Source organism: Arachis stenosperma, chromosome 4 (assembly GCF_014773155.1).
Source record: "Arachis stenosperma cultivar V10309 chromosome 4, arast.V10309.gnm1.PFL2, whole genome shotgun sequence".
Taxonomy (NCBI): domain Eukaryota; kingdom Viridiplantae; phylum Streptophyta; class Magnoliopsida; order Fabales; family Fabaceae; genus Arachis; species Arachis stenosperma.
This window is the reverse complement of record NC_080380.1, coordinates 93,784,549-93,808,122: the sequence shown is the minus strand read 5'-3', so window position 1 is coordinate 93,808,122 and position 23,574 is coordinate 93,784,549. Positions and strand designations below refer to the sequence as shown.

Below are 23,574 nucleotides of genomic sequence, written 5' to 3'. Positions count from 1 at the left end.
AAGCCTTGTTACACGCAGAACGGAAGTGGTTGTCAATCACGCGCGTTCATAAGTGAGAATGATGATGAGAGTTATTAGCTCATCACATTCATCATGTTCTTGAGTACGAATGAATATCTTGGAATAAGAATAAGATAGAGAATTGAATAAAAGAAAATAGAACTTCATTAATCTTTGAGGTACAGCAGAGCTCCACACCCTTAATCTATGGTGTGCAGAAACTCCACCGTTGAAAATACATAAGCAAGAGGTTCAGGCATGGCCGAATGGCCAGCCCCCTAAACGTGATCAATGATCTCCTAAGATGAAGAATAAAACAAAACTGAGACCAAAGATGATTGATACATTAGTAAATCATCCTATTTATAATAAACTAGCTCCTAGGGTTTACATGAGTAAGTAATTGATGCATAAATCCACTTCCGGGGCCCACTTGGTGTGTGCTTGGGCTGAGCTTGATCTATCCACGAGCAGAGGCTCCTCTTGGAGTTGAATTTCGAGTTATGATGTGCTTTGGGCGTTCAACTCCGGATTATGACGTTTTTCTGGCGTTTAACTCCAGAAAGGAGCGTGTACTTGGCGTTCAACGCCAGTTTGCGTCGTCATTCTTCGAATAAAGTATGGACTATTATATATTGCTGGAAAGCCCTGGATGTCTACTTTCCAACGCCGTTGAGAGCGCGCCATTTAGAGTTCTGTAGCTCCAGAAAATCCATTTCGAGTGCAGGGAGGTCAGAATCCAACAGCATCAGCAGTCCTTTTGTCAGCCTTTTTCAGAGTTTTGCTCAAATCCCTCAATTTCAGTCAGAATTACCTGAAATCACAGAAAAACACACAAACTCATAGTAAAGTCCAGAAATGTGAATTTAACATAAAAACTAATGAAAACATCCCTAAAAGTAGCTCAAACTTACTAAAAACTATATAAAAACAATGCCAAAAAGCGTATAAATTATCCGCTCATCACAACACCAAACTTAAATTGTTGCTTGTCCCCAAGCAACTGAAAATCAAATAGGATAAAAGAAGAGAATATACTATAAAGTCCAAAATATCAATGAATAATAATTTAATTACATGAGCGGGACTTGTAGCTTTTTGCTTCTGAACAGTTTTGGCATCTCACTTTTTCCTTTGAAGTTCAGAGTGATTGGCATCTTTAGGAACTTAGAATTTCAGATAGTGTTATTGACTTTCCTAGTTAAGCATGTTGATTCTTGAACACAGCTACTTTTGAGTCTTGGCCGTGGCCCTAAGCACTTTGTCTTCCAGTATTACCACCGGATACACAAATGCCACAGACACATAACTGGGTGAACCTTTTCAGATTGTGACTCAGCTTTGCTAGAGTCCCCAGTTAGTGGTGTCCAGAGCTCTTAAGCACACTCTTTTGCCTTGGATCACGACTTTAACCACTCAGTCTCAAGCTTTTCACTTGGACCTTCATGACACAAGCACATGGTTAGGGACAGCTTGGTTTAGCCGCTTAGGCCTGGATTTAATTTCCTTGGGCCCTCCTATCCATTGATGCTCAAAGCCTTGGATCCTTTTTACCCTTGCCTTTTGATTTTAAGGGCTATTGGCTTTTTCTATTGCTCCTTCTTTTTCTATATACTCTTTTTAGATCTCTCTTTTTTTTTTTTTTTTTTTTTTTTTTCACTGCTTTTTCTTGCTTCAAGAATCAATTCCATGAATTTTTCAGATCATCAATAACATTTCTCTTTGTTCATCATTCTTTCAAGAACCAACAATTTTAACACTCATAAACAACAAGATCCAAAGACATATGCACTGTTCATTCATTCATTCAGAAAACAAAAGCAATGTCACCACATCAAAATAATTAAACTAAATTCAATAATAATTTCAAAAATTATGTACTTCTTGTTCTTTTGAATTAAAACATTTTTCTTTTAAGAGAGGTGAAGGACTAATGGATTTTATTCATAGCTTTAAGGCATGGTTACATACTAATGATCATGAAATAAAGACACAAAACATAGATAAACATAATAATTAAAAACCGAAAACAGAAAGAAATAAAGAACAAGGAATGAATCCACCTCTAGTGGCGTCTTCTTCTTGAAGGACCAATGATGTTCTTCAACTCTTCTATGTCCCTTCCTTGCCTTTGTTGCTCCTCCCTCATTGCTCTTTGATCTTCTCTTATTTCTTGAAGAGTGAGGGCGTGTTCATGGTGTTCCACCCTTAGTTGTTCCACATTATGGCTCAAATCTTCCAAGGAGGTGCTAAGTTGCTCCCAATAGTTGTTGGGAGGAAAGTGCATTCCATGAGGCATTTGTTGATGATGCACTTCCTCATGTTCTTCTTGAGGGCCGTGAGGAACTTCCCTTGTTTGCTCCATCCTTTCTTGGTGATGGGCTTGTCTTCTTCTATGGAGGCATCTCCATCTATGATAACTCCGGCTGAATAACATAGATGGCAAATGAGGTGAGGGAATGCTAGCCGTGCCATGTATGAAGGCTTGTCAGCTATTTTGTAGAGTTCATTGGCTATGACTTCATGAACCTCTACTTCTTCACCAATCATGATGCTATGAACCATGATGGCCCGATCCACAGTAACTTCAGATCGGTTGCTTGTGGGGATGATGGATCTTTGAATGAACTCCAACCATCCTCTAGCTACAGGCTTGAGGTCCAGTCTTCTTAGTTGGACTGGCTTGCCTTTGGAGTCTACTCTCCATTGGGCGCCTTCCACACATATGTCCAAGGACTTGGTCCAACCTTTGGTTAAAGTTGACCCTTCTTGTGTAGGGGTGTTCATCACCTTGCATCATAGGCAAATGAAACGCCAACCTCACATTTTCCGGACTGAAATCCAAGTATTTCCCCCTAACCATTGTGAGATAATTCTTTGGGCTTGGGTTCATACTTTGGTCATGGTTTCTAGTGATCCATGCATTGGCATAGAACTCTTGAGCCATGAGAATTCCGACTTGTTGCATGGGGTTGGCTAAGACTTCCCAACCTCTTCTTTGAATTTCATGTCGGATCTCCGGATACTCATTTTTCTTGAGCTTGAAAGGGACCTCATGGATCACTTTCTTCTTTGCCACAACATCATAGAAGTGGTCTTGGTGGCTCTTGGAGATGAATCTCTCCTTCTCCCATGACTCGGAAGTGGAAGCTTTTGCCTTCCCTTTTCCTTTTCTTGAGGAAACTCCGGCCTTGGGTGCCATTGATGGTGAATGAAAAATAAAAAGCTTAGGCTTTTTACCACACCAAACTTAAAATTTGCTTGTCCCCAAGCAAAAGAAAAAAGAGTAGAAGAAGAGAAGAAAATATGGTAGAGAGGGAGAAGAGAGGGTTCGGCTATGTGGGAGAATGTGGGGTTGTGTTGTGTGAAAATGGAAAAGAAAAGAAGGGTATTTATAGGGAGGGGGGAGGGTATAGGTTCGGCCATGTTGGGTGGGAAAGGGTGGTAAATTGAATTTGAAAGTAGTGGGGGTAGGTGGGGTGTATGGGGAAGAGGGGTATGTGAATGGTGAATGGGGTAATTGGGAAGAGGAATTGAGGTGATAGGTGAAGGTTTTTGGGAAGTGTGACATTGAGAATGAGATTTGGATTAGAAGAGTGTGATTAGGATTAAAAGGAATGTGGTAGTGGGGATCCTGTGGGGTCCACAGATCCTGAGGTGAGGATCCTGTGGGGTCCACAGATCCTGAGGTGAAACAAATACCATTCTTCACCATATAGGCATGTAACATGCCTTGATGCATCATTCTGGCGTTCAAACGCCCATTGATGCTAGTTCTGGGCGTTAAACGCCCATGTATGCATGATTCTGGCGTTGAACGCCAGTTTCATGCTTGTTTCTGGCGTTCAGCGCCAGATTGTCCTCTGTGTGCGCATCCTGGCGTTAAACGCCAGGTTGTTGCTTGTTTTGGGCGTTCAACGCCAGAATGGTGCTCTGTTCTGGCGTTGAACGCCGGCCAGATGCACCTTCTGGGCGTTGAACGCCAGCCCGTGCGTCCCCAGGGTGAAAAAATTTTTTTCTTCTTTTTGACTCTGTTTTAATTTTTTGATTTTTTCGTGACTCCTCATGATCATGTACCTAATGAACACAAAATAACAAAGAAACAAAATAAAAAAATTAGATAAATAAAATTGGGTTGCCTCCCAACAAGCGCTTCTTTAATGTCAATAGCTTGACAGTGGCTCTCATGGAGCCACATGGTGATCAGGTCAATTTAGTGTGTAGTATTCCCAACACCAAACTTAGAGTTTGGATATGGGGTTTGAACACCAAACTTAGAGTTTGGTTGTGGCCTCACAACACCAAACTTAGAGTTTGACTGTGGGGGTTCTTCTTGACTCTGACTGAGAGAAGCTCTTCATGCTTACTCTCTTTTGTCATAGAGGGATGGCCATGTGCTTGAAACACAAGGTAGTCCCCATTCAATTGAAGGACTAACTCACCTCTGTTGACATCTATCACAGCTCCTGCTGTGGCTAGGAAAGGTCTTCCTAGGATGATGCATTCATCCTCTTCCTTCCTAGTATCTAGGATTATGAAATCAGTAGGGATGTAAAGGCCTTCAACCTTTACTAGCACGTCCTCTACTAATCCATAAGCTTGTCTTATGGACTTATCTGCCAATTGTAATGAGAACAAGCAGGTTGTACCTCAATGATCCCCATCTTCTCCATTACAGAGAGTGGCATAAGATTTATCCCTGACCCCAGATCACATAGAGCTTTTTCAAAGCTCATGGTGCCAATGGTACAAGGTATTAAGAACTTGCCAGGATCTTGTTTCTTTTGAGGTAGAGTTTTCTGAATCCAAGTGTCTAGTTCACTAATGAGTAAGGGAGTTTTACTTTCCCAAGTCTCATTACCAAACAGTTTGGCATTCAGCTTCATGATAGCTCCTAAATATAGAGCAGCTTGCTCTTCAATCACATCTTCATCCTCTTCAGAGGATGAATATTCTTCAGAGCTCATGAATGGCAGAAGGAGATTTAATGGGATCTCTATGGTCTCTAGATGAGCCTCAGATTCCTCTGGATCCTTAATAGGAAACTCCTTCATGCTTGAAGGACGTCCCAGGAGGTCTTTCTCCTTAGGATTTTCGTCCTCCTCCTCCCTAGTGCATTCGGTCACTTTGATTAAATCAATGGCCTTGCACTCTCCTTTTGGATTCTCTTCTGTATTGCTTGGGAGAATACTGGGAGGAGTTTCAATAACTTTCTTACTCAGCTGGCCCACTTGTGCTTCCAGATTTCTAATGGAAGATCTGGTTTCATTCATGAAACTGAAAGTGGCCTTTGACAGATCAGAGACTATGTTGGCTAAATTAGAATTGTTTTGTTCAGAGTTCTCTGTCTGTTGCTGAAAAGATGATGGATATGGCTTACTATTATTCAGCCTTGCACGTCCACCATTGTTAAAACCTTGATGGGGTTTTTGTTGATCCTTCCATGAGAAATTTGGATGATTTCTCCATGTTGGGTTATAGGTGTTTCCATAAGGTTCACCTAAGTAATTAACCTCTGCCATGGCAGGGTTTTCAGGATCATAAGCTTCTTCAGAAGCTGCCTCTCTATTACTGTTGGATGCATGTTGTAATCCATTCAGATTCTGAGAGATCATGTTGACCTGTTGAGTCAACACTTTGTTCTGAGCCAATATGGCATTCAGAGCATCAATTTCAAGAACTCCTTTCTTCTGAGGTACCCCATTGTTCACGGAATTCCTCTCAGAAGTATACATGAACTGGTTGTTTGCAACCATGTCAATGAGTTCTTGAGCCTCTTCAGGCGTTTTCTTCAGGTGAATAGATCCACCTGCAGAATGGTCCAATGACATTTTCGAAAATTCAGAGAGACCATAATAGAATATATCTAATATGGTCCATTCTGAAAACATGTCAGATGGACATCTCTTGGTCAGCTGCTTGTATCTTTCCCAAGCTTCATAGAGGGATTCACCATCTTTTTGTTTGAAGGTTTTGAACATCCACTCTCAGCTTGCTCAGCTTTTGGGGAGGAAAGAACTTGTCTAAGAATGCAGTGACAAGCTTATCCCATGAGTCCAGGCTATCCTTGGGTTGTGAATCCAACCATACTCTAGCTCTGTCTCTTACAGCAAAAGGGAAAAGCAAGAGTCTGTAGACTTCAGGATTAACTCCATTTGTCTTTACAGTGTCACAGATCTGCAAGAACTCAGTTAAAACTGATAAGGATCTTCAGATGGAAGTCCATAAAACTTGCAGTTTTGTTGCATCAATGCAACTAGTTGAGGCTTAAGCTCAAAGTTATTGGCTCCTATGGCAGGAATGGAGATGCTTCTTCCATCAATCTTGGATGTTGGCTTTGTGAAGTCACCAAGCATTCTCCTTGCATTATTATTATTTTCGGCCATCTCTTCCTCTTGTTCGAAATTTTCTAAAAGGTTGCTTCTGGATTGTTGTAATTTAGCTTCTTTTAATTTTCTCTTCAGAGTCCTTTTAGGTTCTGGATCAACTTCAACAAGAGTGCCTTTGTCCCTGTTCCTGCTCATATGAAAGAAAAGGGAACACAAAAAAGAAAGAAGGAATCCTCTATGTCACAGTATAGAGATTCCTTTATGTTAGTAGAAAAGAAAGGGGTAGAAGAAGAGGAATGGATTCGGATTTTTGATGAAGAGGGGTGAAGAGAAGTGTTAGTAATTAAATAATTAAATAGAGGAAGAAAAGAGAAGAGAGAATTCGAAAACAATTTTTGAAAAGGAGTTAGTGATTTTCGAAAATTAGAGATAAAATGTAATTAAAATTAAAACATGAAATAATTAATTAATTAAAAAGAACTTTTTGAAAAAGAGAGAGATATTTTCGAAAATAGAAGAGGAAAAAGTAGTTAGGTGGTTTTGAAAAAGATAAGAAACAAACAACAAGTTAGTTAGTTGATTGAAAAAGATTTGAAATCAAAATTGAAAAAGATAAGAAGATAGTAAGTTAGATAAGATATTTTAAAATCAAATTTTGAAAAAGATAAAATTTTAAAAAGAATAAGATAAAGAGATAAGATAAAAGTTTTAAGAAAAAGATATTTTTGAAAAAGATTTAATTTTTAAAATTACTTAACTAACAAGAAACTACAAGATAAGATTCTAGAACTTAAAGATTGAACCTTTCTTAACAAGAAAGTAACAAACTTCAAATTTTTGAACCAATCACATTAATTGTTAGCTAATTTTCGAAAATTACATATAAAGATAAGAAAAAGATTTTGAAAATATTTGAAAAATAATTTTTGAAATTTTCGAAATTTAAAAAAAAATGAAAAAGATATGATTTTTGAAAAAGATTTTGAAAAGATAAGATTTTTAAAATTGAAATTTTGACTTGACTTGTAAGAAACAACTAATTTTGAAAATTTTTGACCAAGTCAACCCAAAATTTCGAAATCTTGGAGGGAAATAAGGAAAGATATTTTGATTTTTTTGAATTTTTAAATTATGAAAGAGAAAACAACAAAAATACTTTTATGCATGAAATTTTTAGATCAAAATAATGAATGCATGCAAGAATGCTATGAATGTCAAGATGAACACCAAGAACACTTTGAAGATCATGATGAACATCAAGAACATAATTTTGAAAAATTTTTGATGCAAAGAAAACATGCAAGACACCAAACTTAGAAATCTTTAATGCATGGAAAATATGAATGCAAAATGCACATGAAAAACAACAAACAACACAAACAAGAAATCATCAAGATCAAACAAGAGGACTTGTCAAGAACAACTTGAAGATCATGAAGAACACTATGAATGCATGGATTTTCGAAAAAAATGCAAGAAAAATTTTAAAAGCATGCAATTGACACCAAACTTAAAATTGACTCAAGACTCAAACAAGAACACAAAATATTTTTGGATTTTATGATTTTCTAATTTTTTTGGATTTTTTTTTTTATTAATATTTTCGAAAATAATGTGAAGAAAAACGAAAAATAAAAAGAAAAATTTTGAAAAAGATTTTTGAAAGAAAATTACCTAATCTGAGCAACAAGATGAACCGTCAGTTGTCCATACTCGAACAATCCCCGGCAACGGCGCCAAAAACTTGGTGGACGAAATTGTGATCAATGTATTCTTTGAGTAGTACTTATATAGAAATTGAAATTGGCACGAGTGAAATCACAACTCCGTTCAACTAACCAGCAAGTGTACTGGGTCGTCCAAGTAATAACCTTACGTGAGTAAGGGTCGAATCCACAGAGATTGTTGGTATGAAGCAAGCTATGGTCACCTTGCAAATCTCAGTTAGGCAGATTAAAATAGTTTATGGGTTTAAATAAAATAGAAAGAAGAAATACTTAATAAAAGGGATAGAACACTTATGCAGATTCATTGGTAGAGGTATCTTTTAAGTATATACAGCTGCTGCATGGCTCAAGCACGCCTGCTCTCCTACTGCTTCTACTCAATCCTTCTTACTCCTTTCCATGGCAAGCTTTGTATAGGGGTTCACTATCAGCTGTGGCTACTTTCATTCCTCTCGGGGAAATAACCTGTACGGCTGTCACTCGCACAGCTAACCAGTCTGGAGGCATCACCCATGGTTGATAGCTACATCCCATCCTCGCAGTGAAAGCTATGCACGCACTCTGTCACAGTACGGCCAATCACCGGTTGGTTCCCGCTCCTACTGGAATAGAATCCCTCTTTTGCGTTTGTCACTAACGCCCAGCAGGTTAAAGTTTGAAGCACGTCACAGTCATTCATGAACGGAATCCTACTCGGAATACCACAGACAAGGTGAGACTTTCCGGATTCCCAGGATCCTACTCGGAACACCACAGACAAGGTTGGACTTTCCGGATCTAGATGAATGCCGCCATCTATCTAGCTTATACCACGAAGATTCTGTTGGGGAACCTAAGAGATAAACATTCAAGCCTTGTTACACGCAGAACGGAAGTGGTTGTCAATCACGCGCGTTCATAAGTGAGAATGATGATGAGAGTTATTAGCTCATCACATTCATCATGTTCTTGAGTACGAATGAATATCTTGGAATAAGAATAAGATAGAGAATTGAATAAAAGAAAATAGAACTTCATTAATCTTTGAGGTACAGCAGAGCTCCACACCCTTAATCTATGGTGTGCAGAAACTCCACCGTTGAAAATACATAAGCAAGAGGTTCAGGCATGGCCGAATGGCCAGCCCCCTAAACGTGATCAATGATCTCCTAAGATGAAGAATAAAACAAAACTGAGACCAAAGATGATTGATACATTAGTAAATCATCCTATTTATAATAAACTAGCTCCTAGGGTTTACATGAGTAAGTAATTGATGCATAAATCCACTTCCGGGGCCCACTTGGTGTGTGCTTGGGCTGAGCTTGATCTATCCACGAGCAGAGGCTCCTCTTGGAGTTGAATTTCGAGTTATGATGTGCTTTGGGCGTTCAACTCCGGATTATGACGTTTTTCTGGCGTTTAACTCCAGAAAGGAGCGTGTACTTGGCGTTCAACGCCAGTTTGCGTCGTCATTCTTCGAATAAAGTATGGACTATTATATATTGCTGGAAAGCCCTGGATGTCTACTTTCCAACGCCGTTGAGAGCGCGCCATTTAGAGTTCTGTAGCTCCAGAAAATCCATTTCGAGTGCAGGGAGGTCAGAATCCAACAGCATCAGCAGTCCTTTTGTCAGCCTTTTTCAGAGTTTTGCTCAAATCCCTCAATTTCAGTCAGAATTTACCTGAAATCACAGAAAAACACACAAACTCATAGTAAAGTCCAGAAATGTGAATTTAACATAAAAACTAATGAAAACATCCCTAAAAGTAGCTCAAACTTACTAAAAACTATATAAAAACAATGCCAAAAAGCGTATAAATTATCCGCTCATCAGTATACATATGCAAAAATAAGAAAATGCAAGTAAAAGTCCTAAAATCCTAGAATGAAATGCCAAAGTGTTGAGATTAGAAATTTGTCACCCAAAATCGCCGATCGGTCGGACGACCTCCCCACACTTAAAAGTTTACACCGTCCTCGGTGCATTCAAAGATGAGCAAGGGGGTATGGCGACTCTCCGGATTGCTACCTTCAGCTGGTAGGTCAACCGATGCTGCGTGTTCTTTGTCTCACTTCCGTTTTTGCTTGTGGTGCATCGTATCATGAAGAACAAAGATATAACACCATAAGATGAGGAAACAAAAGCAAGGAAGCATAGTTGTTGGATTGAGGTAAATCACTAGGATTGAGTGAGTGAATTAGTGTGATATTAATGACAAATAAGTGTGTGAATTCTAAATTGCACAGTTTAGAATACACACTAGCATAAAAAGCTATGTCACAAAAGAAGCATGCACTTCACTCATTCTAGTGTACTTGAAATGCTTTAAGTAAACTTGTAAGGTAAAACAAGCATTAAAGAAGCATGTAAGCATTCAAGTCAAACACATATGGATACATATAATCATGAAACACAATGCATTAAGGTAAATGCTCAACATCCATCAAGAAATTGCCCACTCCAAGAGAGAGTTCAAATCACATGGTGGCTAGCTACAACATGCAATTCAAAAGAGTCACAAGCTCGAAGGCAATTCTCATCACTTGGTACTTTTCAAAAGGTAAGCATGAAAAACTCCAAACCAAGTGGCAAAATATAACCTCAATCATAGAATCCAACAAAGATTATCTAGCAGCAATATATAGTGAACAAAGTCAATAATCCAACACTTATAATGAAAAAGAAAAAATGAAATGAAATCTAAACTAAAACTAACTAATCAACTAACTAACTAACTAAGTAGTTAACTAAAATAAATGGTTATTCATGATGTTTGGGAGTGTTGGATGAGGTGTAGAAGAAGGGAAGAAGAAAGGAGAGGGAAAGAAATGGAAAAAGGAGAAGAAAAGAAATGTAGTGAAGGAAGAGAATCCGCGCGTGCACACGCATTGCGCGTGCGCGGGTGGTGGTGCAATGGATACGACGTGTACGCGTACAAAGTGCGTCCGCGTCGATGGATTATTCCGAGAGTGGTGTGTACGTGGCAGGTGTGCATACGCGCGAGTTGGTTTGTGCCTCAGGCCCAATTTCCACACAATGCAGGCCTAACTCTTGGGTCTTTTGACTGGAAGATGGAACTTCTCAATCCACGCGTATGCGTCATGTGCGCGTGCGCGTGGATGGTTGAAAATGTTGGATTGCGCGTACGCGCCAGGTACGCAGACGCGTGGATGGCGCTCTTATTTTCAAAATTTTTCTATGTTTTTGCACCAATCCAAGCATTCCAAACCTCCAAACAGCTACCAAAACGCCATAAAACCTTATTTAACATATTATACTACCAATCAAACTCAACCAACTCAACCAAAACATGAAATTAAACTACTTTTACCAATATGTACAAAAAGATAAAATGAAAAGAATTTACCATGGTAGGGTGTCTCCCATCTAGCACTTTTGTTTATTGTCCTTAAGTTGGACTTATGGGGAGCTCTTCTCAAGGTGGCTTGTGCTTGTATTCATCTTGGAACTCCCACCAATGCTTGGTTCTCCATTGTGCCCCAAGATTTCTTATAGATTGAGCCAAGTGTTGATGGAGTTCTTCACAAGCTTGGGGCTCCTATTATCGATCCTCTTCTTGTAATCCGGGATCCCACACTTTATTTTCACACCCGTCTTGAAGTTGATCATCATTATTAGTCCATCCGGGTGGTAGGCATGATGAATTCTCAATAACACAACACCATTGCAACTCCCCGACAATGGCGCCATTTTGATGATTAGATTTTTGATGGTTTAGAATTTCACAAATGAATTCTCATTGCAAGTATAGTTCCTAAACCAAACAATAATCTTTTTATACAAAAAGTTGTTTGTCACAAACCCCTAAATTTATAAACCGAAGTATTGAAACCTCGGGTCATTCTCCCTAGGAATTACAATAAAGTGTCTTGTTATTGGTTGTGAGTTATTTTGGGTTTTTTGAGATTTTAGACAAGAGATATAAATGGCAAAGAAAATAAACTAACAACTAACAAAGCTCTTGGCAAGATATGAGAACTAGAAGTCCTATCCTAGTTATCCTCCTCAATTGTGATAACAAATTGTCCATTACTCCCACTTAGTTAACCTCTAACCATGGAGGAAAGTCAAGTGGATGAATCAATTTGATTCCTCAAGTCCTAATCAACTCCTAAAGGAGAGACTAGCTTTAGAGGCATTCAAATCAATTAGCAACTTCTAATTATCAATCAACAAAGGAATTAGATAACTCAAGAGTCACTAATTACTCAACCAAGACTAAGAGGAACAAAACCTACACTAAAACCTAACCAAGCATTTCATCAAACAGTTGGAAGGTACAAAAGAAAAGCATAATAAATTGATAACAAGAATAGAATCTAACAACAATTATTGAAAAGAATTAACAATAACAATCAAAAGAAACACATTTATTATGAATTACCTTGATTGAATTGAAAGAGAGTAGAAGAAACAAAAGTAGATCTACAACAAATCACAAAAATAACATAAAAGAGATTACAACAAAAGAATGGAAGAAGAATGAATGTAACTACAAGGAATTGAGAAGATAGAAGTAGAAGAAGATGAATCTAAATCTAGATCTAAGAACTAAACCTAATCCTAATCCTAATTCTAGAGAGAAGTGAGAGCTTCTCTCTCTAAAACTACTTCTAACTAATCCTAATGAGTGTGAATGAATGGAATCCCCCTTTGCTCTTCAATCCTTGGCTTTAAATAGCAGTTTAGGCACCAAAGTTGGTTGGGATTGGGCCCTACAACCCTTCTGAATTCGCTGGCCACGTTTTCATTAAAAAATCATAAACCAGCACCGACGCGTACGTGCATAGCACTCGTACGCGTCCATGGGTTGATTCGCAATGCGCGCATAAGCGCCAGGTGCGCGCGCGCGCGTCCATGTGCGAGTTCAATTCTTTGGCTTTTTCCATGATTTCTCCACTTTGCATGCTTTCTTCTTCACTCCTTTGTTCCATTTCTAGCTTTTTCAATCTGAAATCACTAACAAACACATCAAGGCATCTAGTGGAATCAAAGGGAGATTGAAATCATCAAGTTAAAGGCCTAAAAAGCATGTTTTCACGTCTAAGCGCAAATAAGGAGATAATCACAAAATCATGCTAATTCATTGAATAAATGTGGGTAAAAGGTGTTAAAATCTCCTAAAATCAATACAAGATAAACCCTACAAATGGGGTTTATCAGTCCACAGATCCTGAGGTGTCAAGGATTTCTCATCCCTGCACCATTCTGGTGTGTAAACGCCCTCTGAGTGCTAATCCTGGCGTTAAATGCCAGATTGCTGCCCATTTCTAGCGTTTAACGCCAGCTTTTCTTCCCTTTCTGGCATTGAACGCTAACTTGGTGCCCTTTTCTGGCGCTAAATGCCAGTCTGGTGCCCTTTTCTGGTGTTAAATGCCCATAATAGTGGCAGACTGGGCGTTTAACGCCCATTCTGCTACCTTTACTGGCGTTTAAATGCCTGTAAGCTCCTCTTCCAGGGTGTGCTGTTTTTAATGCTATTTTTTAGTTTGCTTTGATTTTTGCAGTTGTTTTTGTGACTGCACATGATCATCAACCTAAAAAAAAAACATAAAATAACAATGGAAATTTAACATAGATAAATAAAAATTAGGTTGCCTCCCAATAAGCGCTTCTTTAATGTCAATAGCTTGACAGTGAGCTCTTATGGAACTTCACAGATGTTCAGAGCATGGTTGGGGCCTCCCAACACCAAACCTAGAGTTTGAATGTGGGGGCTCTGTTTGACTCTGTATTGAGAGAAGCTTTTCATGCTTCTTCTCCATGTGTACAGAAGGACATCCTTGAGCCTTAAACACAAGGTAGTCCTCATTCACTTAAAGGACCAACTCTCCTCTATCAACATCAATCACAGGTTTTGCTGTGGCTAGGAAGGGTATGTCAAGGATGATGGATTCAACCTCATCCTTCCCAGGGTCTAGGATTATGAAATCAGTAGGGATGTAAAGGCCTTCAACCTTTACCAAGACATCATCTACACGTCCATAAGCCTGTTTCTTTGATTTGTCTGCCATCTCTAGTGAGATTCTTACAGCTTGTACCTCAAAGATTCCTAGTTTTTCCACTACAGGGAGTGGCATGAGGTTTATGCCTGACCCCAGGTCACAGAGAGCCTTCTCAAAGGTCATGGTGCCCATGGTGCAAGGTATTAAGAAGCTTCCGGGGTCCGATTTCTTTTGAGGTATCTTCACCTGAGCCAAGGCGTTTAGTTCATTAATGAGCAATGGAGGTTCATCCTCCCAAGTCTCATTACCAAATAAGTTGGCATTCAGCTTCATGATTGCTCAAAGGTACTTAGCAACTTGTTCTTCAATAATATCTTCTTCCTCTTCAGAGGAAGGATATTCATCAAAGCTCATGAATAGAAGAAGTAGGTTCAATGGAATCTCTATGGTCTCTGTATGAGCCTCAGATTCCCTTGGTTCCCCAAAGCAGAACTTCTTTTCATTCAGAGGACATCCCATGAGGTTTTTCTCACTGGGAATCACGTCCTCCTCACTCTCTCCAGGTTTGGCCATGTTGGTAATGGTGATGGCCTTGCACTCTCTCTTGGGATTTTCTTCTGTATTGCTAGGAAGAGTACTAGGAAGAGTTTCAGTAACCTTCTTACTCAGCTGACCCACTTGTGCCTCCAAATTTCTAATGGAGGATCTTGTTTCATTCATGAAACTTAGTGTGGTCTTAGATAGATCAGAGACATTGTTTGCTAAGCTAGAGAAGCTCTGCTCAGAATTCCCTGTCTGTTGCTAAGAAGATGATGGGAAAGGTTTGCTATTGCCAAACCTGTTTCTCCCACCATTATTGTTATTGAAGCCTTGTTAAGGCTTCTGTTGATCCTTCCATGAGAAATTTGGGGGATTCCTCTATGAAGAATTGTAGGTGTTTCCATAGGGTTCTCCCATGTAATTCACCTCTTCCATTGCAGGATTCTCAAGGTCATAAGCTTCTTGATAAACCACTATTTTATGTTTTATATTGTGTTTAATTGTGTGGTTTTATCAAGTCTTCACACACTTATTCGTATGATTCGCATGTATTTACAATTCCTTCCTAAAAATGTTCTATGATTGAAAACTTGCTTCCTAAAGATCTTTTAATTGTATATTTTTATTCTCCTTCATACTATTCGATGTCGTGATCTGTGTGTTAAGTGTTTCAGGGTTCATAGGACAGGAATGGCGTAAAGAATGGAGAGGAAGCTTGCAAAAATGGAAGGAACAAAAGAAATTGAGGAGATGACCAGCGAGAAGTGACGCGGGTGCATGACTCACGCGACCGCCCGAAATGGAGGAAATCGCAGTGACGCGCTCGCGTGCCTGACGCGACCGCGTGGATTGGAAGCTGCACAAATGACGTGAATGCGTGGACGATGTGCACGCATGGCACGAAAAACGCTGAGTGACGCGAACGCGTGGACGACGTGGTCGCGTGACGTCTGCGATCTACAGAATTACAGAAGTCGCTGGCATAGATTTTGGGCCGCGTTTTAACCCAATTTTTGGCCCAGAAATGTAGACTAGAGCCAGGGAGCATGCAGAGACGAGAGAGGACATTCATTTCGCATAATTTCTACTTTTTAGATCTGATTTTACTCCTCCCCTAGGTTTTTCTCTTTACATTCACAATTTAGGATTTGAAGATTTTTGGCTTTGGCTTTTGAGAAGAGTCTACCTCTGGAACTGGTCATTCTAGTTTGTTTACCTACTTTTTATTTACTCTTCCATATTCTTAATTTGTCTAGAGTTGACATTAGATTATTTTTAGAGTTCATTAATACAAGACTATTTTTACTTTTAATTACTCTCCTTAATTATTGTTTATTTTGTCTCTTTTTATTTTCTCCCTTAATTTTGTGAAGTCTATATTTATGATATGGAGTAGTTTCCCAACTTGATTGGGAGTTGATTAAAAGGAGAACCTTGAGTTAGAATACTCAAGAGTTCAATTGTAATTGGTCCATTGTTGGCTGGCTTGTTAGTCACTAACTCTAATCCTTCCCAAGGGAGAGGATTAGGACTTGTGAATAGAAGTTAACTTTTAACTTGACTTTTCTTCATTCGTTGAAGGTTAACTAAGTGAAAACAATGACTAATTATTAATTGATCTTGATAAAATTCCAACAAGGATAGAACTTCCAATTAATCTTCTCCCGGTCAAGATTTTTTATTTAAATTACATAAATTCCCCAATTTAATTTTCTGTTTATCAAACTCAAAACCAATTACTGTGGAGATACTGCCACCAGCCCACCCTTGTTCCTGACAGATGGCACCGAAGACGGTGCAAAGCCTTAAGTGTGGGGAGGTCGGTCAGTACCTGACTTCCGGAGGTAATTATTTCCCCTAACACCAATTTCTGTTTCTTTAGAATAGGATAGATTGCATAGTAGTAGGTTGATTGCATGCATGTTCTGCCTGATTGAAAAGATAATAAGTTTCTTTTAAGACCATATTTTTTGAAAATTTCACTAATTTAAATCAAAACCTTTATGTTAAATTTGTTTGAAATTGAAATTGGAACATGGTTTTCAAGCTAAAGACACATAACCTGTGAGACTTTGAGCCTAAATACATGGTTACACTATTTAACCATAAATATCTTTTTCTTGTGTGTCTACTTCTCTATGATTGTAATATGAATTTTGTTTTATCCTATATGTCCAATGTTAATATGTTATATGCATGCATATGATTGAGGCCATTGCTTGTTTAGCTTACTTACCCCAAATAAGCCTACCCTTTTAATTACCTTTGTTAGCCACTTTGAGCCGTTTTAATCCATTTGTTCTACATTTTACCACATTACTAGCCTTAAGAAGAAAAACAATTAAATACCCCAATTGAATCTTTGGTTAGCTTAAGATAGAAATGGTGTGTTAATTGAGTATGGGAAAATTGTGGGAACAAAAGGTAATAATGGAATATGTCATGATAAAATGAAAGGAATTTGGATACCTACTCATGTGAAACCATAAAAGAAAAATTACAAATCTATGTGCATTGATAAGCTATGTAAAAAAATGGTTATTTTAGTAAATAAGTCAAAGTTCAATAATCAATGCACATATGATAAAATTAAGAGTGGCATGACAAGCTCTCAAATCGACTTCTTCTTGTTGAGGAGAGTCGATCGAAAATTTTGCATTAACTGTAAAATTATCCCGGGAGAGAGTTTGGCAACACAACATAGGGTGCTCGTCATGGATTTTCGCGTTGAGCAAAAGTTGAGGAAAAGACATCATACGAAGAACCCAAGGACGAGGTGGTGGCGGATGAAAGGTGAAGAACAAAGAAGCTTCCTAAGACGGGTAGAAGAAGAGGAAAAGTGGGATGGGAATGGAAGCGCGGAAGAGATGTGGAGGGAGATGGCAGAAGTTATTAGAAGAACAGCAAAAGAAAGTTTTGGTGAATCTAAAGGAATAGGACCAAGAGACAAGGAGTCCTGGTGGTGGAATGCGAGTATACAAGAAAAGATAAAGATAAAAAGGGAATACTTTAAAGAGTGGTCTTTATGCCGCAATGCAGATAACTGGAAAAAATATAAGGCGGCTAAGAAAGAGACAAAAGTGGCTGTAAGTGAAGCAAGGACAAGAGCATATGAGGGTTTCTACCAGTCTTTGGGCACGAAAGAAGGAGAAAAATGTATATATAGAATCGCAAAGAGTCGGGAAAGAAGAACGAGAGATTTGGATCAGGTTAAGTGCATAAATGATAAGGATGGAGAGGTGTTGGCTCAAGAGGAGAAGATTAATGAAAGGTGGAAGAGCTACTTCTACGAGTTATTTAATGAGGGACAGAAGACTCTTCCGAGCCTTGGTCGATTATGCACAAGGGAAGAAGATCAAAACTTTGACTACTATCGAAGGATTCGAGACTTCGAGGTAAAAGAGGCTCTAAAGCAGATGAAAAATGGCAGGGCAGTAGGACCTGATAATATCCCGATTGAGGTTTAGAAGGGTCTTGGAGGAAAAGGCATCAACTGGTTAACCAAGCTTTTTAATGAGATTTTAAGGTCAAAGAAGATGCCTGATGAGTGGAGAAAGAGCACCTTGGTACCTATCTACAAGAATAAGGGGGATATACAAAGTTGCGGAAACTATAGAGGGATTAAGCTTATGAGTCATACTATGAAGTTATGGGAAAGGGTGATAGAACGGAGGTTGAGAAAAGAAACACAAGTAACAGAGAACCAATTTGGATTTATGCCAGGCAGATCTACCACTGAAGTGATATACCTATTAAGAAGGATAATGGAGAGGTATCATAGTAATAAAAGGGATCTGCACATGGTGTTTATTAATTTGGAAAAAGTGTATGATAGGGTACCAAGGGAGGTCTTATGGAAGGTTTTAGAAAAGAGGAGAGTAAGGATCGCATATATTCGGGCAATTAAAGACATGTATGATGGGGCCACAACTAGTGTGAAGACTCAAGGTGGTGTGACAGAGGAATTCCCTATTGGTATAGGATTACACCAGGGATCATCCTTAAGTCCATACCTTTTCACATTAGTCTTGGAAGTACTCACAGAGCACATCCAAGAGCCTATGCCATGGTGCATACTTTTTGCCGATGATATCGTCCTTATGGGAGAGTCAAGGGAAGACCTAAATAAGAAGTTGGAGTTATGGAGAGAAGCTCTAGAAGTGTATGGTCTGCGCATAAGCCGTAACAAGACGGAATATATGGAATGTAAGTTCAGTCTGAGAAGGGAAAACTCCAATATAGAGGTGAAGATTGGAGAAAACATCCTACGAAAAGTTAAAAGTTTTAAGTATCTTGGGTGCATCATACAGGATAATGGTGAGATTGAACAGGATGTAAATCATAGGATCCAAGCAGGTTGGTCAAAATGGCGGAGTGCATCTGGTTTTATATGCGACAAAAAAGTGCCTTTAAAACTTAAAGGTAAATTCTATCGCACCGCTATAAGACCGGCTATGCTGTATGGTACGGAGTGTTGGGCAGCTAAAGGGGAGCACGAACATAAGCTGAGTGTGACAGAGATGAAGATGTTGAGATGGATGAGTGGTCATACGCGATTGGATAAAATAAGGAATGAAGATATAAGGGAGAGAGTTGGAGTAGCACCCATTGTGGAAAAGATGGTTGAATCGCGTCTCAGATGGTTTGGACATGTGGGAAGAAGACCTATAGAACATTCAGTCAGGAGGGTGGATGAGATGGAAGATGGACAAAGAGCGAAAGGCAGAGGAAGACCTAAGAAGACCATCCGTGAGGTGGTCAAACGAGATCTACATGTAAACGGTCTCTCTGTAGACATGATACATGACAGAGCACAATGGCGTCGTTTGATTCATGTAGCCGACCCCACTTAATGGGACAAGGCTTTGTTGTTGTTGTTGTTGATGCATGAGTATGGAATATGAAAAGTAAATTCTGGGTAGCTAAGTATGAATGTTGAAATTATATAGAGTATATGTATGTTAGGTAAGAGCTTAGGTTAATTAAAGATTCAATGTATAAGCTCACTTAGCCATATGTATACCATCACCGTTACCTTAGCCCCATTACAACCGTGAAAAGACCTCATGATGTTTGCATTGATACTTTAAATGTTGTTGATTGGTTAGGTGAAAAACAAATTTTTGAAGGCATGATTAGAGAAGGATAGAGTGATTACCCCATATACTAGAGAAGATTAGAGTGCACACGCACCAGTAGTAAGGGTTTAATGCTCGATCCTATGTTCCCTGCTTTCACGAGCTATCTTCTTACAAATTTACTTGCTTTTACTGCATGATTTGAATTAGTAGAATCTGCTCCATGTTTTGTCTTAGAGAACTTATCTATTTTCAATCATATAGACTAAATCATATAGTTACATTCTATATATATATATATATATATATATATAGGTTGCATTGCATTGCATGGGTCTTACATGTCCCTATTCATTCATATTTATCTCCTTCAACTTAGCATGAGGACATGCTAATGTTTAAGTGTGGGGTGGTTGATAAACCACTATTTTATGATTTATATTGTGTTTAATTGTGTGGTTTTATCAAGTCATCACCCACTTATTCATATGATTTGCATGTATTTACAATTCCTTCCTAAAAATATTCTATGATTGAAAACTTGCTTCCCAAAGATCTTTTAATTGTATATTTTTATTCTCCTTCGTACCATTTGATACCGTGATCTGTGTGTTAAGTGTTTCAGGGTTTATAGGGCAGGAATGGTGTAAAGAATGGAGAAAAAGCTTGTAAAAATGGAAGGAACACGAGAAATTGAGGAGATGACCAGCGAGAAGTGACGCGCTCGCTTGCCTGACGCGACCGCGTGGATTGGAAGCTGCACGAATGATGTGAATGCGCAGACGACGCGTACGCGTGGCACGAAAAACGCTGAGAGACGCGAACACGTGGACGATGCGGTCGCGTGATGTGTGCGATCTGCAGAATTACAGAAGTTGCTGGCATAGATTTTGGGCTGCGTTTTAACCCAGTTTTTGGCCTAGAAACGCAGATTAGAGCCAGGGAACATGCAGAGACGAGGGGGGACATTCATTTCGCATAATTTCTAGTTTTTAGATCTGATTCTACTCCTCCCCTAGGTTTTTCTCTTTACATTCACAATTTAGGATTTGAAGATTTTTGGCTTTGGCTTTTGAGAAGAGTCTACCTCCGGAACTGGTAATTCTAGTTTGTTTACCTACTTTTCATTTACTCTTCCATATTCTTAATTTGTCCAGAGTTGACATTGGATTATTTTTAGAGTTCATTAATACAAGACTATTTTTACTTTTAATTACTCTCCTTGATTATTGTTTATTATGTCTCTTTTTATTTTTCCCCTTAATTTTGTGAAGTCTATATTTATGATAATGGAGTAGTTCCCCAACTTGATTGGGAGTTGATTAAAAGGAAAACCTTGAGTTGGAATACTCAAGAGTTCAATTGTAATTGGTCCATTGTTGGCTGGCTTGTTAGTCACTAACTCTAATCCTTCCCAAGGGAGAGGATTAGGACTTGTGAATAGAAGTTGACTTTTAACTTGACTTTCCTTCATTCGTTGAAGGTTAACTAAGTGAAAACAGTGACTAATTATTAATTGATCTTGATAAAATTCCAACAAGGATAGAACTTCCAATTAATCTTCTCCCGGTCAAGATTTTTTATTTAAATCACATAAATTCCCCAATTTAATTTTCTGTTATCAAACTCAAAAACAATTACTGTGGAGATACTGCCACCAGCCCACCCTTGTTCCTGACAAATGGCACAGAGGACGGTGCAAAACCTTAAGTGTGGAGAGGTCGGTCAGTACTTGACTTCCGGAGGTAATTCTTTCCCCTAACACCAATTTCTTTTTGTTTAGAATAGGATAGATTGCATAGTAGTAGGTTGATTGCATGCATGTTCTGCCTGATTGAAAAGATAATAAGTTTCTTTTAAGACCATATTTTTTGAAAATTTCACTAATTTAAATCAAAACCTTTATGTTAAATTTGTTTGAAATTGAAATTGGAACATGGTTCTCAAGCTAAAGACACACAACCTGTGAGACTTTGAAATTTTGCAAGCGTTTTCTTCAGATGAATAGATCCGCCTGCAAAATGGTCCAATGACATATTGGATAACTCAGACAAACCATCATAGAAGATACCTATGATGCTCCATTCTGAAAGCCTGTCAGAAGGACACCTTCTAATCAATTGCTTGTATCTTTCCCAAGCTTCATAGAGGAATTCACCTTCCTTTTGTTTGAAGGTTTGAACTTCCAGTCTAAGCTTACTCATCTTTTGAGGTGGAAAGAATTTTGCTAAGAAGGCATTGACAAGCTTTTCCCAAGAGTTTAGGCTGTCTCTAGGTTGTGAGTTCAACCATATACTTGCTCTGTCTCTTACAGGAAAAGGGAAAAGCATGAGTCTGTAGACCTCGGGATCAACTCCATTGGTCTTAACAGTGTCACAGATTTTGCAAAAATTCAGCCAAGAACTGATGAGGATCTTCCAATGGAAGTCCATGAAACTTGCAATTCTCTTGCATAAGAGAAACTAATTGAGGCTTAAGCTCAAAGTTGTTTGCTCCAAGGACAGGGATAGAGATGCTTCTCCCATAGAAGTCGGGAGTAGGTGCAGTAAAGTCACCAAGCACCTTCCTTGCATTGTTGGCATTGTTGTTATTTTCGGCTCATGTCTTCTTCTTCTTCAAAAATTTCTGTCAGGTCCTCTCCAGAGAGTTGTGCTTTAGCTTCTCTTAACTTCCTCTGCAGAGTCCTTTCAGCTTCAGGATCAGCTTCAACAAGAATGCCTTTATCTTTGTTCCTACTCATATGAAAGAGAAGAAAACAAAGAAGTATATATGGAATTCTCTATGTCACATTATAGAGATTCCTTGATGTGTCAGAGGAAAAGAAGAATAGAAGGGTGAGGTAGAGAATTCGAACTTATAGAGAGAGAGGGGTCTGAATTATCAAAGGAGGATAAGTGTAAGTGATTAAATAAAAAGAGATGAGAGAGAGAGAGTTTTCAAAAATTAAAAAGATTTTTGAAAAAGTGATTAGTGATTTTCGAAAATTGGGAGAGAAAAAGTGATTAGGTAGTTTTGAAAAAGATAAGAAATAGTGATTGGTTGAAAAAGATTTGAAAATAATTTTAAAAAGATAAGAAGTTAGAAAAAAAAAGTTTGAAATCAAATTAAAAAAGATATGATTGAAAAAAATTTGATTTTAAAAAAATATGATTTTAAAAAGATATGATTGACAAGATATGATTTTTTTTAAATTGATGACTTGACTAACAAGAAATTAAAAGATATGATTCTAAAATTCAATTATTGAACATTTCTTAATAAGAAAGTAACAAACTTGAAATCTTTGAATCACAACATTAATTGTTAGCAAGGATTTTCGAAAATATTAAAAGAAAAAGGAAAAAAATTTGATTTTGTAAAAGATATGATTGATAAGAGAGGATATGAAAAAGATAAGATTTTGAAAAATTAGTTTTAAAACTTGAAAAATTGAAAAAGATTTGAATTGAAAACAAAACTACCTCCTTGGTGCTATCCTGGCATTAAACGCCTAGAATGGTATCCATTCTGGCATTTAACGCCCACTTGTCTACCTCCTTGGGCGTTAAACACCCAGCCAGGTACCCTAGCTGGCGTTTAAACGCCAGAATTCCATCTTCACTGGGCATTTTGAACGCCTAGCATTTTCTCTATGATTCCTCTGCTGTATGTTCTGAATCTTCAATTCTCTGTATTATTGACTTGAAAAGACATAATTTTGAATTTTTTTTTGAATTTTTAATGATGAGAGAGAAAAGCAACAAAATGAAACTAATCATGAAAAACTAAGATTAAAACAAGGAATGCATGCAAGAACATTTTGAAGATCATGATGAATATCAAGAACATATTTTTGAAAATTTTTAAGAAAAGAAAGACATGTAAGACACCAAACTTCGAAATTTTCATACTAGAGACAGTAACAAATTGAGAATGCACATGAGAAACAACAAAAAACACAAAACAAGAGA

The 23,574-nt window shown here is 38.3% G+C and overlaps 1 non-coding gene and 1 pseudogene across 1 annotated transcript; one reads left to right on the top strand and one right to left on the bottom strand.

Moving 5' to 3' along the window:
- Positions 1 to 23,574, bottom strand: part of LOC130975205 (N-carbamoylputrescine amidase-like) — an 83,390-nt pseudogene that overhangs the window by 22,856 nt on the left and 36,960 nt on the right.
- LOC130977658 (small nucleolar RNA R71) lies at positions 21,716 to 21,822 on the top strand. Its single transcript, XR_009085342.1, has one exon. It is a non-coding gene; the product is annotated as a small nucleolar RNA R71 (small nucleolar RNA).